This window comes from Nipponia nippon, unplaced genomic scaffold (assembly GCF_047370975.1).
Source record: "Nipponia nippon isolate SJK-2023a ecotype South Korea unplaced genomic scaffold, ASM4737097v1 scaffold_4, whole genome shotgun sequence".
NCBI classification, from domain to species: Eukaryota; Metazoa; Chordata; class Aves; order Pelecaniformes; family Threskiornithidae; genus Nipponia; species Nipponia nippon.
This window is the reverse complement of record NW_028262358.1, coordinates 85345292-85361987: the sequence shown is the minus strand read 5'-3', so window position 1 is coordinate 85361987 and position 16696 is coordinate 85345292. Positions and strand designations below refer to the sequence as shown.

The 16696-nt window shown below is 44.8% G+C and overlaps 1 protein-coding gene across 2 annotated transcripts in view; it reads right to left on the bottom strand.

Moving 5' to 3' along the window:
* The window catches only part of BACH2 (BACH transcriptional regulator 2), a 192776-nt gene that overhangs the window by 150999 nt on the left and 25081 nt on the right, over positions 1-16696 (bottom strand). The gene's annotated exons all lie outside the window — the stretch shown is intronic.

The window sequence follows — 16696 nt, the reverse complement described above, 5'->3', positions numbered from 1 at the left end:
CCATATGGTAGAAACCCAACTGAAGTTACAACCTCAAAAAACACCACCAGCCTCTCTGAAAGGCCAGAATACACATCATAAGTAAAGAAAAAAATGCAACTGGATTTTCAGTACTGGAAATGACATTAATGTCATTATTTCATCTCTTTCCCTGAAAGCAAACAAAACAAAACGCTTCACTTAGGTGCAACTCAACCATCTGTACATGATCCCTTGCCTACCTCCACAAGGGCACATAAAGTAAACACGGCCATGCAGCACGGGGTGGGGAACATGGCTGTGATACCCTTCCTGCGATGTCAGGGCTTGGGCATTTGGCATACTCTGTCCACTGTTGACGTGGATGTCTGCCAGAAACTTCTGTTGCAAGGTTTCGGTTGCAGTGGTCTGATTGAGCCATTCCTGAAAAAGTGGCTGGAAAGACTCAACAAACTCTGGCAACCTCAGGAACAGAGTCCAAGCCTGGGACTAGCCAGCTGCCCCACGAAGCAAAGAGCATGGTCTAGTTCAAGGCTGAGGAGGAGACAGGTGGCCTTTGCCTCAGGCATCTGCTCCCGAGCGGGCAGGGCCACCTCCCGAGCAAGGACAGGGATCAACCCTCTCCCCTGCTCCAGGTCTGGCAGTGAGGAGCCATCTATGCTCAACGCAGAGCAGCCAAGAGCTGAGCCAGGGGAGGGAGGGGGAAAATATGTCAGAACAAGAAATTTCACTTAATGGAGACGGAAAATTGGAGGTAGGATAGGGAGGGAGCAACAACCTGGTTAGGCACGGAGGGCTGCACGGTGGCTGTGCAGCTGCAGCACTGCCCATGAATCGTGTTAAAGCCTCTATGATGCCAGTGGATGCTGTTTGCCATTTGTTTGCGTCCTGTCTTTCTTCTTTGGTGCACCAAAGCTACGTTGCAAGAGGGAGTACTGATGAGTTGAAGCACTAAAAAGGGAGGGTAACGTGGCAGGCAAGTGCCGCCCGCAGCAGCTCCCTTCACCCTCATCCCCTGCCGCACTCAGCACATGGGACGTACCTGAGCTGTGCATCAAGGCTATGGGATAAGCGCAGGACACCTCTGGCAGTTGTTAGCAGCGAAGACGGCAGCCACCCCGCCGCTCCCTGCCACCCCTCTCAGCGCTCAGGCAGATGAGCCGTGCCTTGGAGAGCTGCCATGCAGCTCTGATGCAGCGCCGCTCCAGTCATTTAAACCCAGCATTTCCCAAGTGGCCATTAATGGCGAGTTCCTAACCAACCTGAAACCTTGGTTTCTCTCAAGCAAAACTAATGAACACTCGCAGCAAAAGGGAACCGTATTTCCAGTACGCGAAATACTATGTAGTACGGAGATGTCTCAGCGGCAAGGCTGTAAGATCCTCAAGATCCTTTGTCCTCCTGTTTTAACTCTCGTCCTGTAAAGAAGTCGCAACGCTTCCCAAATCATTTGTCAAACCCTCAAGCCTGACACTGATAAACAGAAAAAGTTCGTGAGGAAATGATAAACTTCTTCAGTAGGATTTGAGTAGTGTGCCATAAATAAAAGCCCGGTGCCAAGCACGGAACAGCAAGGAAAAAACAAGATGCTGAATAGGGTGTTTGCCCACGGCTTGCAGCTACAGCTGCACGCTCAGCACTAGGCAGGGGACTCGTGGAAAGAGCAGGGTGCCACCACATTGATCGAAAACTGTCCATGCATTCACAAGACTTAAAATTAGGGCTGCACAAATCCTTTTTATATCTCACTGAGTTGCACTCTGACCTTAGTTATAATATTGTAATGTATTTGTGTATGAAAATAAAACTAGCAGCAAATAGCTAAAACCGCCCTAGATACTATGCTGCCTTAGACATTCATAGTTTATAACAGAGCACAGGTCTACAGTCAACCAAATGCACAACACAGGAAGACAGACCTTAAAGGTAAATAATTCAGGGCTTGAATTCTTTAAGGTAAATAATTTAGGGCTCTAATGAACTCGCTGACTGTAAATAGGGAGTTCCACTGCCTCGAGATGAAAGGCAGAATGAGGAACCCTCCAAAGTGCCCTACATCCAATCCTCAGGAGTGCAGGGCAGAAAACTGTCAGCAAAAACATGCCTCAGATATCCCTGGCTATAGCAACCAGGACTCTGTCTAACACAAAAGGAGTCTTGGATAGGAAAAGGCAGCTTCACAGACTGGTTCCAGTGCTCTATACTGTACCCATGAGCTGCTGAAAAGAAGGTGCAAATTCAGAAACATCACCTGGGCGAGCAGTGAGGTGGTCTGTGAAGCAAGGTAGTTGACCCATGTTGTGTCCCCTGGAAGCATCAGAAAAACTGTTCAAGGATAGCCAACACAGCAGTTTGGTTCCAAGGTGCTAAAAACACATGTGACTATGGGTGAGGCTATAAGCTCTTTGCTAAATAAGATAGCCCGTAGATGAAAAGGAACCAGACAAACCCCCGACTCCTCCTCACTTCAAAATCTCTCTTCCCTATCCTCTTACAAAATTGGCTATGGTCAAGTGCTTTTATCAACACCTGGGAATTCCTGTGCATCCATCAAAAAGCATCTCAGCCAGACAAAATCCATCAGCAAGCCACAGTATCAATCCTCATCAATTCTCTCAGCAAGTCACAGCCTTCCCAGCCTGCATGCTCTAATTCCGAGGAGTCATTCACAAGCAGCAACTATTCCTGACCAAGCAAGGAAACTGTATGAAAATGGAGATACAAAAAATTGTCAGTTATACAATGTTGTCGCTGCAAAAAAAAACTCCAAGGGCTTTTATGCTGTCTCACACATACACAAAGTAGTATGTAAAAACACCCTGGAGTTGCCTCACACCCTCTTACGAGACCTACATGAAACCAGACCGTGGAAGAAAACCCCGCCTTTTGCCGTCAGACACGGGCACGTCAGCAGCAATAGCCAAGGCGCTGCAAGGCTGCTGACGAGCCTGGAAACACCGTATGGGAACATGCCTGCGGATCATCAGTCAAAAACGCAACTGCTGTTCTTGCTCTGTGCCCAGCGGAGATGAGATCTCATCGCCAGCAGAGATCTGGGTCACCACCAGGCAGCTGGAGCTATCCCAGCACCATCTTCTAGGTAACGCTCCCGAAAGGGGAAACAAATCTGCAGCGAGGTTGCATCCAACAAGATCCTGGGTGTAAAACAAAACCAACCACCAGTGGTTTCTTTGCTCCCTGGTGATACCATCCAATTGAAAAAAAAAAAAACCCAAACAAAACCAAAAAACCATATCGTATGATGTATGCAAACCACTCTGCAAAAAGTTTGTTGTCAATGCAAGGCTCAGACTGCAGTGTCTTAATAGCTGGCAAACGCATCTCGGTTCCCAAAGCATGCCTCCTGAACACCAAGCTAAAAAGTACTTGTTTGCCTATCGTGTACTTCAAAAATGAAAACCCAAATGTGGGGAAGGAGAAAGCAAGAAAGACAATGAAGTAGCAATTTTAAACCTACGATGTCTGTGAAAAATAAATGCACTGAGTCTCCACACAACCAGGTAGCTGATACCTATCCAGGCGCAGGACTGAAAACCAAACCAGGTTTCCAATCTCTGCTAACCAAAGCTTTTGCAATCTTCCTGTACGCCATTTCCTTGTTTATTTCTCATGGTACCGGAGTTCAACTTTTGGAGAAACACAAATGGCGAACCTAGAAAGTGAAATGCGATATTATTTACAGAATAAGAAAGCATGCCGTTGGCAAGAATATGTAGCTGCACACATCCCAATCCTGTTCCTCAGTCCAACACCCACTCCTAAAATCCTGTACCAACCAGATTAGCCGATGTGCACATGCTTGCGCTCTTGCGGAAACAATAGTCTCTTTCAGTTCGTACAACCTTCTGAAGAACCAGGCGAAAACGTCATGGGAAAAGTTAGGAAATATCTGCAGAAAACAGTCCTCAAGATGAAAGGCAGAATGAACCTTTTAACTTGTACGAAGTACATAACATGGAGGAGAAATGCATAGCTTTGTTACCTAGCCCCTCTTCCAAACAGCCTTTTTTTTTTTCCCCCCCAGGATGGAAAAGGGGGTTGAAACAGCTTCAGAAAATAAAACACTCTGGCAGTGGAACGGCTCCCTTATAAACAGAGCGCTGCAGGCAAAATCCAGCTTGGGGAGCTGTGCGGCAGATTTGGGAGCCGGTACCCGCTCCCCCTACGCGCAGGGATCTCCCGCTGACGGCAGGGATCTTTGCAGGCAGGATGAGTGCACAGCACTCCTCCCTCCGCTCCCCTCCCAAACAACGCTCTGCTGCTGTGGAGGGCATAGCACTATTTTTTAATTAAACCGGTACAAGGTTTGAGCTGCCTCAGGGTTAAGCTAAATATTTTCTGTCTTTAACCAGCATGGCAGAAGTACCTATAGAGAAAAACACTCTGCCGTAAGACTAGGGAATTGAGGACAGAAAAGAAGCTGCAACAGAGCCACCCTTGACCTCTCGAAATTTTGCCTCCAGAGGACTCAAATATAAGAAACCTCGTTTTTCATCAGCAGGGAAATGGGGCTGGGAGACTGGTTCTTGGTAACATTATGGTTGGGAATATCACATAAAAGTCCTTACGGAGTTGTACCATCCATCTTCTCTTCCAAACTGTAGGTCTCCAAAAAAGCTATCACAAAAAAAATTCCCCCCGCTATCAGGACAGCACTAAGCACTCAGAGAGATTTAAAACAAATAGTTCTACAAATCCTTGTTTCTCCTCTTGCAAGAGGCTATATAACTCCTGCAGGAAACAAACGCTCACGTATCAAAGCAGATTTGCTCTGCGTGCACTCATGTTGTCTATTCTTTTTTAATCGTCTGGTATGCATCTTCCTACAGGATTGCTTATGTTAAGGGAAATAGCGACATTCGCTCTACAAAAAATGCCGACTCCTGTTCTGCGCGAATGCCGCCAAGGTTAATAGCAGCAATCGTGGCTTCAACTCTGCCTTTGTCTTGCACCGAGCAGACCATGTAACCACTGGCATCTTACCTCTCACATGTGCTTCCCCTCAACTCAAGCTCACTCTCTGCAGGATTTTACTAAGCAATTCATCTAAACCCGACGGCAAATATTTTTCAAACTGTAAGAGCGAGTCAAAGTATTAATTTGATGTGTCTCATTGCACACACACCACATGAGAATGTGAGAGCTGATCACAGAAGAATACAAGTTGCTTTTTCATTTCATAGCTCCGAGAGTCGAAAAGGGTGTGTAGGACCCTGATATATACCAGATGTTTTTGAAGTAAGGTGGAAAAACTGGTGTGGACACATTTGTCCATCGTGGAATCTTCCTGACGGCTACCAACTGGCCGTGCTGTAGCGAGCAGGCTTGCTCTGCCTGTGAAAGATTACAAGCCTAATGGAACAGGGGTATTCACAGCTTTCATGCATACGTATAATCCTGCTCTCAATCCTGCTCACTTTTCCAGAAAATAAATTTGACAAGTCCACTGGTATAGTGTGAGAAAGCCTCAAAACAGAACTCATTTCATTACATATATTCTTCTACCTATTTCAGAAAAATGGATTATTTTAAAGAAAAAAAGTTTGGGCTGGAGCATATCTGTGGTTTCACCAAGTTCCACATTCAACCCAAGAAATGAAAGAGAGATTTTTTCAGTTGTTTGTAGCAAGTCTTGCATCCGTTTCATCTGCATTTTTTTTCTCAGAATTTGTGTTTGGATTGAAAAAAAAAAAGTAAAAAAAAATGCTTTCACAACAGCTCCCAGGGGTCTCAGCCACTACCCTCCCTGCACTAGGCACTCAACAATGCACAGAGACTTCACATCTCTGTCCTAAAAAGCCAAGTTTCATCTTGTATTTATAAAACTGGAAGTTGTTTGCTTTCCTTTAAAAAAAAGGAAAAGTCATCATAAAAAGAAAAAAAATATTAAAAAAGCAAGCAGCCCAGAAGAAAAATGTCATTTACATTGACCTCTTGGGTGAAGCTCATTGCAGAGAGAAGTCATCTTTCCATGGACTTGGGATGAAGTCTGGAGAGTTCAAAATGTTGCCGAGAGTGGACATCGCTGTCCTTAACTGCATGGCGTGGGGGTGTGTGAAGGGAAGAGTCCTCCATCAACCATATACCTCCTGGGATGAAAAGCCCGGGCGCTGCTGGAGGCACCCTCGTACTGCAAGAGCGCACACTCACAAGAGCTCTTAGACAGCATGGTGATACGTATCACCTAAAATGGAGAGACACTTTGATAACCTTCTTGTTGGTGACTCTGCAGCTCCTATTTCCACAACATATGCTGGTTCAAAGAACACCGCAGGATGCACATGAAAGAAAAAGGAGTATCTTAGGCCAGGGACAAGTAAAGACATACACAGGTGAAGCAAGCTGAGGGCTGGGATCTCGCAAGCCTCCCATATCCAACGCAAAGCAACTCCTTCACTGAATGCTGCTTCAATTCTTTTTCTACATTTGCAATCATAAAAGGAGGTTTTGGAGATTTCCCCAGGGCTTGTGAGGTGACAGGATATTTTGCTCACAGTCCCACTGAATATATTTATGCCTGTTGTTTTGTTTTGACGTTTACTTGTGCACATACTCTGCCCCTTCTTTCAGCCTAGCTCTGTCTGAGGAGCAGAACTGCCAAATCTTCTGGCTCTCATAGTTGAAGCGCTGCCTACGCCAGCCTCGAGCTCGGCACTGAAATCACTCATTCCCGCACAGGACTGTGGAGATAATCCTTTGCCTGTTAAATATCACACTTGCTTCCTTATTGCACCAGGAGGATACAAATTAATGAACAGCACTTTTTCTGAACACCACCTTCTGCTTTTATTGAGTATTTCACTTACTGGTTCCAGCTGCACCTCCCTGCCCTTTGAGGCATCACTTAAGGTTGCTGGGTCTGATTTCCAAGTCTCCAGCTATAAGTCTCTCCAAGGAAAAAAGGTTGGATGCTATTAGCCCTATGAGAAAACATGCATTTAGCCCATAACCATGGGCTCCTGAAACACAGCTGCTAAGAGCAAATTGCAGTTTCTGAAATTTTCTTTCTGTTGCCTCATTATCTTTACTACATCCCAGCAGAAACCAGAGTCCCCACAGGCGGAAGGAGGAAGTCTCTATGCTTCCAGCTGCATCTAATGCTGGCTAGTCATCCAGAAGCAAAATGTTGCATCAACCTGATGTTTCACTTCAAAGTCTCAAAATTTTTCTCTTACTGCTGGGATTAGGTGCTTGTGGTTTGAGTTACCACTGGGGAAATGGAAACTCACAGCCAACACTTCAGATTACTTCCCAACACTGCCGGGCTGCCCTCAAAAGAAAAACAACCAGAAGATGTCAGACACAAAATGGCTTAAATCAGATACCTAGAAAATACTCTGTAACAAACAAAAAGTTAAGTGCAATTAATTGAAATGCTCTCCGTAAGTCATCATTTTTATCTTAAGAGTAGGACAGGATCCCCAAGAAGTAGCTCTGGCCAAGAGGTCCTGACCACTAAATTTAATCCTGCAGGTGCTGACTTTGTGCTGTTGTTGTCTTCCAGCCAGACCGTTCCAGTTAAGCAGCATTTAATATTTTCAGCAGAATCCATAGACTGAAACTCCATTTTTTTTAAGTATAGTGATGCACAGAAAAAAAAAAAAGTCAACTTGCCAATGAAGGACGAAAAGGCCAGATCAATGAGCATACAGTCTTAGAAATATAACTCTAATCCCTCACTTGCTAAGCAATCTCTTTCAAAGAAATGTTTATGTTAAAATTTAAAGTTATGTTCAACATTAATCTTAGGGAATTGTACAACAGAACGTACCAATTTTAAAAGGATTCTTCAGTTTTAATGAATTCCTAGAACCCATAGACTGAAATTAAATGGGGGGGGACCTACAGTGTTAGCTAGACATATTTCAATATTTGTTACCATAGAAACAAGGCAGCAGATTTAGGTTTTGGAGTTATCCTTGCTATAAAATATTAAACTTCTTACAGTTTTTGCATATGTATATTATGGCAAGAACACTGTCAATCCTGATAAAGCCCAAAGCATCTTAATTATTTAACAGGATTTTAGCTTTTTTTTTTTCTTTTTTTAACAGAGTATCTTTCAATTTTCTTTTTCCTTAATAGACTGTATTTTAAAATCTTCCAATACTTCCAGAATTGAGACCAAAGATATTATTCTGGCTGACAGAATATTATACAGGAGATAAAGATTTATTTTTCCACGATGTTGTCAAGAAGTGGCAGATAAAAGGAACACAAACATATTCTGATAAAGAAGATTCAACAGTAATAATAAAAATAATACCAATTAGCAACTGTGATAATTTTACCAGCTAAAAGTACATTAAATGTTATATTTCATTTGAAAGAGAGTTCATACTTCAAATTTGGTGGGGTTTTTTTTTTCAACCCTAGCAGTGGAGAAATGCTGAAGTATAGAATTTAAGTGATTGGGATAACATCTGGACACTTCAACGCTATCAAATACTTCTGGCAGATGCCCGAGAAATGAAACAAACGCATTGTCCTTTCATGCTTCAGAAGAGCATCGACAGTTGTGTTCAATCCACAGCGTACCCAGCACACAAAAGGGTCAGCAATTCAAACGAAGAGGAAGGACAGATGTTTACTCCAGCAATGCTCCTTCAAAAAGGAAGGAGAAAAAGCTTGTTCAGACAACTCGAATAGCGGAGGGGACTGACAGCTCAGCTTGCCATCCAGAGGAGGCCTGAGCATCACTCGCTGTTGGGATGTGAGCATAGCTGGGAGCAGTGGGGAAGACCAACCCTTGGGCAAGCCCGAGCTCACCGCCACCGGGACTGGATATGTGCAAGTGGCTTTGACCCCGATTTCACAGCCAAAACTGGTTGCATGCTGCAGCCCTTGCTTTTTGTTTGGATTCAAGAAAATCTGTTTACTGGAGGCTCAACATGAGGCTTCCCCATGATGAAAAAATGAAAAACTTGGGAGTAAAAGCCATAAACCACACAGTTGTTTCAATACTATATTCCAGCACTGAAAGGGACCAGGAAAAACACCAAAAGTAGTAAAGCAAACCAGAACAAAGAAAAAAACTGAGCAAGACTGAAACACCCTCTTCTTCCAAGAATTAAACAATGCTTCTTATGAAGTGTAAAGATAAGCAGCGGGACTACCATTTCCTAGTGCTTCTGAAGTCAGTCCTCCAACACAGGTTCTCAAATAGCCAATTAAATGTACGCAGTCCCCACTAAACTGTTACACTCACATGTATACCATCAACTTAAAAAAGCCCAATAGTTCAAGCCTCTTAAAAAAAAAATGGAAAAACTTATTCTTGAAGGTTTGCAAGACAACCCTTTAACTAATGGAAACACTTTAAAAGAGGAAAATGGTAAGACGGCTTAATTTTAAATGAGTAAGAATTTAAATGTCACTTCCTGCATGTGACATCGATTTGAAGAACCTTGCATTTTTGTTTTCTTTGGTGTGGTTAACGGTGGAATCTTTGTAGAGTACATTTCTATGGCATTTACTGTTGCATGTTTATGTTCAGCAACTGCTTTGCATAATTCTGAACACAAGAAAAGCAGAAAGTTATTTTTCCTCCATAAAGAGAGACAGAGAGATCTAAAAAGTAGCATGCTTACTAGGGCTTTCAAATAAAGACTGGGAAAAACCTATCCCAACACTCAAGGGAAAAACACACAATTTCCTTTCACTGACAGCTGCAGCAACGTACAATGAATTTATTTTATCTGAGCAGTTATGTATACATGTTAAAGGCAGAGCAACACTATGTACTATAGAGAATTTACCCACATGAGTCCACAAAGGGCACCACTATCAACCTGCAGCTGAGAGGTGGGAAGTTATTCAGATGTCTGAATGAGTCCTGGAATGATAAGAGATGCAGGCAGCACATGTTGTCGAAGATAACGGCATCACACACACGCATTCAAATGCGGAGCTATAAACCCCCTCAACGTACCCTCTTGTAGGCTCTCCAGGCCAGGTTTGTCCCTTAGGGAGCTGTACACCCCTGGACATGGGGCTCCGGGTCTTTCATTCCCAACTGCTGACGCAGGTGTCAACACCTCAGCACATCCCCTCATCATTCTCACCAAGCGCTTGCAAGTCAGGGGCTGGTTTGAAGAACCACTTAAGAAACACGATGTAGCCTTCATAAAGTTTTCTCTAGAATTCATATATACAAGTAAAATAAAGCTGACAGGAGTCTACATATGCGCTGCAAGTATATCTTGGAACAAAAGAGCTATCATTCAATCAGACCACTCAGCTGATAGACACCTCTCCCGTGCTTTGTCAAAAAATCCCCCCAAGAAATGCAGGCACACAGTGATGGCTTTTAAATCATTTGACAAACAACCTCTCCAATTTAAGTGACAGTTTGCGGTGCCACTGAGGACGGCTTGGGTTGCCCTCCTGGGGTGGCAGGACAGCATGGGGCCAGCGCCCGGCCACCCCATGCCTGGGCTCTGAACAGGGGCACCCTGACACCGAGTGCCAAAAAGAAAGAGGAGACAGCAAAACCCTTGCAGCAGCGCTGCTGAGCAGGAGGAAGGTGTGCTCCGGTTCTGGATAACACACTCCATTTGGTCTGCTTAAAATATACGTTTTAGAAAGTAAACTGGGAAGAAAAAACAGGAGATTGTGTTTTTCTATAAATTTCAACCAAATAAAACCTCAACACATGTAAAAGAAAATACTCTCTACACAACGTGCAATTTACCCAATAGTAATTCATTCCCCTTTATAGCCGGGAGGCCAAGAGTCCAGTCGGGTGCAAAAAGGGACTGGACACGAGTTTCCCATCTCAGCAGAACTTTGGAAAAGAACATAAATGTCTCATGCTTCTTGACCCAGTAATTAAAGGGTAAAGCCCAGACCACCACAGGCTGTTGGGATGTTACAGTTGCTGTCCGAGGTGGGGCAGGAGTACGGCTTTTTCCTCCAGAGAATCTTGTTGGTGGTCATCAAAATAAAGAGAGGAAACTGGGGTATATGGACAGGGATCTGAACCGGCACAAAAATGCATGCAACTCCTCTATTACTGGAAGATTAACATGCAAGAGAGTTGATGAATGGGAAGGATTAAATATAGAACCAAAAAATAAGCAAAATGATTAATTGCTAGGAAAGGGAACTGATGATTTATGGAAGAGAAAATTAGTAAGATTTAGGAAACCGAAGGGAATAAGCAGCGAGTGAGCTGCGGGGTGGGACCATCTGGTGCATATGAGCCACGGCAGCACAGGGCACATGCCCCCAGCTTCGGCTGCCCCTCTCTCCTTCTCCCAGCCTCGGCGTGTGCGGAGCAGACACAGCCAAAACAGGCGGCGTTTAGAGGTTACTGGCTGAAAATAACTGACTAAACCGACAAACTGCAATTGGTTTTAAATAATATGCTACAATCTGAAACAAAAGAAACCCGTCTCTTCACTCAATTAAATGCTTCCGTGTGGTCTCTCAGCGGGTTGGTAGAGCTGTCGTGCTCATGTCCTCGTATTCCAGTGCTTTCTAGAAATTTCTAAAAATAAATGGATACTTGCTTAACGCTGTTTTCATTTATTTTAAGAAGGGATAAGTAGGAATGGAAATGGAAGGCATTTTTAGCATATTTATTTTTAATTTTTGGGTTATAACATCTCAACAGTAACCCATGCTTTTGGTCCTACACTTCTCTGCTTTGCAGCTACTAAGATAATAGAACTCTTTTGCAGTCAGCATGCAACCAAAAGGCACCCCAAAGCAGCATAAACCTGAACAATAATCCAGCACCTTAAAGTCTATTATGATCAGCCGTTTGCTCTGTGTCTTCGATCCATTTGCTTTTGTGGGGAATGATAATACAGAGGAAAAAAGAGCAGATATGCTGTGAAACCGTAAAAGCACTTCACATTTTAGCATAACACCTGCTTGATTTTTTTTTTTAACTTAATGCCATTTTTAAATCACCTACAAAAATACTTTTTTTCAGTTAAAAAAAAAAAAAAAAGATACAACCGACTACATCCTCTTTGGGTTACACTCATGAATGAGCTACTGTCTGCACTAGAAACAAGCACCTGGATCAATTCATGGGCATCCAGCGAAGCCCGTTGGTTTCCTTTCCAAACGCTAATTTACAAAAGACATCGTCAAATCCCAGCCTGCAAGCAGCCTTGGTATTAAATACAAAATCTCAGGGGTGGAAGCGGTGACGTGCAGGAGGCAGAGGGGCTGCTCACCACGGTGGAGCCCAAGACTCCAGCCCGCAGCAGCCGTGCACGGGAAGGAGACCGCTCCCACCCCCGGGGAGGTTATTAAGATACCCAGGCAAATACCTTTCATACTTTTCCGAAGGTCCATTATGAAATACCGTACCAAAGACTCATTAAGAAACAATTTTATGCTATCTTTGGGAGATCTTGCATTTCCTCACAGAAGTCTCTATGTGTGCTCATCCCCTTTACAGCCAAATACTTTCTGCACAGGGTAAACAGCAGGACCTGGATTCGCACAGCTAGCCAGCCAGGAAAGATATGGTCTGAGACTGTGGGGAAGCATCAGCACATTTTGGTTTGAGCACAGTCATCTTATTAAACAAAACACCCAACATTTCAGCGGGGACCCTTACCCATCACCCTTCGTTTCACCCGGTCCGGCTCCCACACATCCTAGGCAGAAGTCTCCCATCCTTCGCTACCCGGAGGAAAGGACAAGCTCAGAAGAGCTGTCACTGTGTCACCAACACACCCTGGGGGGCTTCAAGCTCTGTAAGAGGGCTGAGATAAAACTCACCAGCACCTATGCAGCTTTCTGTGCCTGTCACTCCCATCTCACAGTGCCTCGCAACTTCTAAATTTTGCACTGTCCTCTCTCCCGCTCCATCCTCCCCAAGGAGTTTTCTTTTGGACGTGAGGACACTCAGCACTGTTTCAGGACTCTAGCAGCTCCTCCTCAGCTTCCAGTGAAGGGAGATCCACATAAACTTCAGAGCCAGGGTTTAAGGGACACATTACTTTGATGCATTTTTCTTGCTGAGGTCCAGTTTTACTCATGAGCCTTTTGAAGGAGCACCTTTTCATTCAACATGAGTAAGGAGAACTCTATACCTCTTCCCCTATACAAAGGCTAAGATACAGGGGAAGAGCACACATCATCTGCCGTGATGAAATTCTGCACGGAGTGGTAATAAAATTTTTTGAGAACCTGATATATATAAGAATCAACACACAAACTTCAAGTTTCAAGAAATGCACCACTCAGTTTAATGCTGTAGGCTACAAGAGTGTATTTTCCAGTCAGTAGTGCTATACAGTCTCCCTATTAACTAAATAAACTCCCATATTTGATTTAATGGGAATCTGTTGTTCTAAACAAAATATGTAAGGCAAGAAGGCTTACTTAATCTGTCAAGTACTTATATGAAACCGAAAAGAAAAATCAGAACAGGCGTAACACATTTCACAAAAGGGCAGCTACAACAATAATTTAAGTTGAAGTGGCCAACAGATGAAGCAATAGAAAATTGGAAGCAATTAACATATAATATTCAAGAAATATTAAATCCATACTGAAGACTCAACACAGCATTCACACAAAAAGACGTGGTGATGAAAAGCAGATACTTCGCATAATCAGCAAGTTATTTCAAACGTAGCCACCAAAACAGAGGAGACGGGTAATGCCACACTGAGAAGAGCTGGCTGCAGAACAGCAGCGCTGGTAGCGTAGGCAGGGAGGGACAGGGCACAAGTGCCTGTGCATCACCCCCACCACCAGAAGAGGAGGTAACAGCTACACACAGACCTTGAGCTCTGCCCAGGCAGCAACAGCATCTGCTTGCTGCCAGCCCGATGGGTACTTACGGCTTTGGTAAGTACCTTCCCCCTGAAGGAACACCCCTCGGTAAAACCAGGAGAACCACAACCTGTGCAACCAGCAGAATCACAGTGCCTGATCACTGCTCTCACCACCCTGGGGAGCCAACTTCAGCCTCTAGGTTTGTCTTGACCCAAGTAGGCACCAACACTGGCCTCTCTTCTGGCACCTCCTGAGGTCACCCTCCCCACTGGCTTCCTTCAAAATGGGACATCACGGTCCAGCTCCCCTCCATCCCCAGACCAGCACCGTCCTCTCAGGCTCCCAGCAGGCTTAAGCACATGCTTAGCCAGAATTCAGACCTAGCTCCAGCTCCACAAGTTTACTTCTTCCAAGGCACAGAGAAATAACTCAGACATATGGATGGATTTTATGTGGGCTCTAGAAACCAACTTTTACTTCAACAAGTACCAGACATGTGCACGGCCAGACAAAACAGCAGTTCCCTATATGCGCTACCCTTTCTTTCAGCTGACGCAGAGGGGGATACAGTAAGTACTCTTTGGACATCACTTGCTGGTCCAGAGTCACAGGGCTCATCCAGTGTTAGGGACACTGTCTGACCTTCATACCCTATTTCTCGGGCTCAAGCAAGCCCATTTACTACTGAACCACATCTCACAGCCCCTCTCTGGATTTACACAACTGCTTACACATTCTCCCAGAGCCTCTGCAAGCTGCTGACTCCCAGTTCATGCTACAAGGGAAAAGTAAGGAGCTTGCCGACCGCATTTGAAAGAGATGGCAAGAAGCTTGATGATAACAAAGTGCCAGGGTTTTCTGTCTCAGCTTTAGGTAGAACTTCAAGATGACAAAGAAATCATTTGCCCCATCACAGATGCAGATGCTGAGAGAGCCCTTTCCTTTGATTTTCTCCTATGTTAAAATTTCAAGAAGATGAAATAAGTTAATTTTTTTAAAAAAACTGACTTGTCATAGGCTTTGAAGTACCACCACACTTACAGTGTGAGGCCTGGCAAACTGATGACAATGGCTGATGAATTTCAGATATTTTTGTTCGGTTGTTCTTATGTTTGATGTTCATACTTTGAAACCTGAAAACGTTGGAATGCAATTGCTATTCTTGCATGATAAAGGCCATTTCTATCACAGCCCTGAAATACTGTAGGGGTTACACACAACATGCACAGCTCTATTACTTTACTGTATCAAGCCTACAAAGTTGTTACCTGCAGAAAATCAATTCCTACACAGTAGTTATTACAGAACATTAATTTGTACACGGAAGAAGTATGCTCTCCCTGGACTTATAATCATCTTTTAATATTACAGCCTTTTGTCTTCTTGAGAGGGATGAGGAACATCAAAAAAAGAAAAAAGAAAAACACAGAAATCTGAGGTAATATGAGAAACCAGCTGATTTTTAACCAACGGATGCAGAGTCCTCTGGAAGGCAGGGATGCGCTTCGGCATCCCCTCGGTCTGCACAGTGCGGGAGCTCTCTGCACCCCAATGTCAGACCCTGCTTTATCTGCTGGGCGTTAACCAGCCCAACTATGCAGAGTAAATCCCAGAAGCTGCAGAGGGGAACAGTTTGGGGGATTAGCCCCTGCCAAAGACACCACCAGGACCCCTAAGCAGACGATGCGGAAACTATTAATCTGGAGGGTGGCATGGGGCTGCATCCCCTCACTGGAGAGGCAACAGGGACTAACGGGAATGACAAAGAGCTCATGAGGAAAGAAACACGCTCAGCTAAGTGGGACGAGGTAGGCAACCATTTGCACCACTGATTCTGCTACATGAGGCTAATCTGTCCTGAACCAGGTTTTGAATTTGTCTGGAAGCAGACACTGAGCATGGTTTTCCATGTGAACACCGAATTTGTACTGGATCATGCTCATGGTGAGGCTTGCCTTTCCTGGCAGGCTTTTTGGGGGAGGCCTGGGCCAGGTGGGCACAAGCCGGACGATGGAGCCCAAAGGCAGCATCCCCCACCCCAAGGCATGTGCCCAGGGAAGACGCAGGGACGTGCACACGCACACTCCCAAACCAGAGCTCGCCCTGCAAGCCTGACACGTGCGGGTCCCAGGCGCAGTTCATTTCCCATAAGTTGATGTAAGCCAACAGGTCTGTGCTCGTATTTACTGAAACACTCTGGGTATTTTGCCTCCACCTGTCTCACTCTGCTTGCTTTAAAGAGCAGGCTGCAGGCGTCCCAGAAGAGCCAGCCAGCCCCACGCAGCTCTGGTTTCCCTGTGGCTGCTGGTGGCCTTCCCTCCACCCCCATGCACCCACGCAGGGGCTCTCCTGACCCCGTCCTCACCGGCTAACGCTCCTCCCTCTCCAGGAGGGCCCCGGTACCTCCTCCCTTCCCATCTCCATCAGAGCAGATGTACGTCACGCCACCCTACTTAGTGCTTCTCCTCTCCAAAGCCAGCCGTAAGGAGTAACTAATCCTCTCTAAGCCCTGGGAAGGCAGGTGGCCTCCATTTTACACGTACAGAAACAGAAGAAGGGGTGAAGACATTCAGCCTGTCTCTTTCAGTAGACCCCCGAAGATCAAGCACAGCATTGGTAAGCATTTTAACTTAAGCTCTTAAGCAACACAGGGTAACCCACCAAATAAACCGAACAAGCAGGCGATGAATGTTTACGATATATTTGTTTATGTGACACACAAAAAATTTACTCTGGGTGATTTCTCTGGGTATGTTCATTGCTCTGTAAGCTTGTGCGTGCGTGCTTGTGGCTGCATCCTCTCCTCTGATCTTCAAGCTAATTTCAGCCAAAGAATTGACTGGAGGCAACAGGAGCAATCCATGCAGCCTTGTGAGCTTCCTTCAGAAATCTCTGCATGCACTACACAAGCCACACTTCCCATTCTCCCAGCCTAATTGCTATGCAA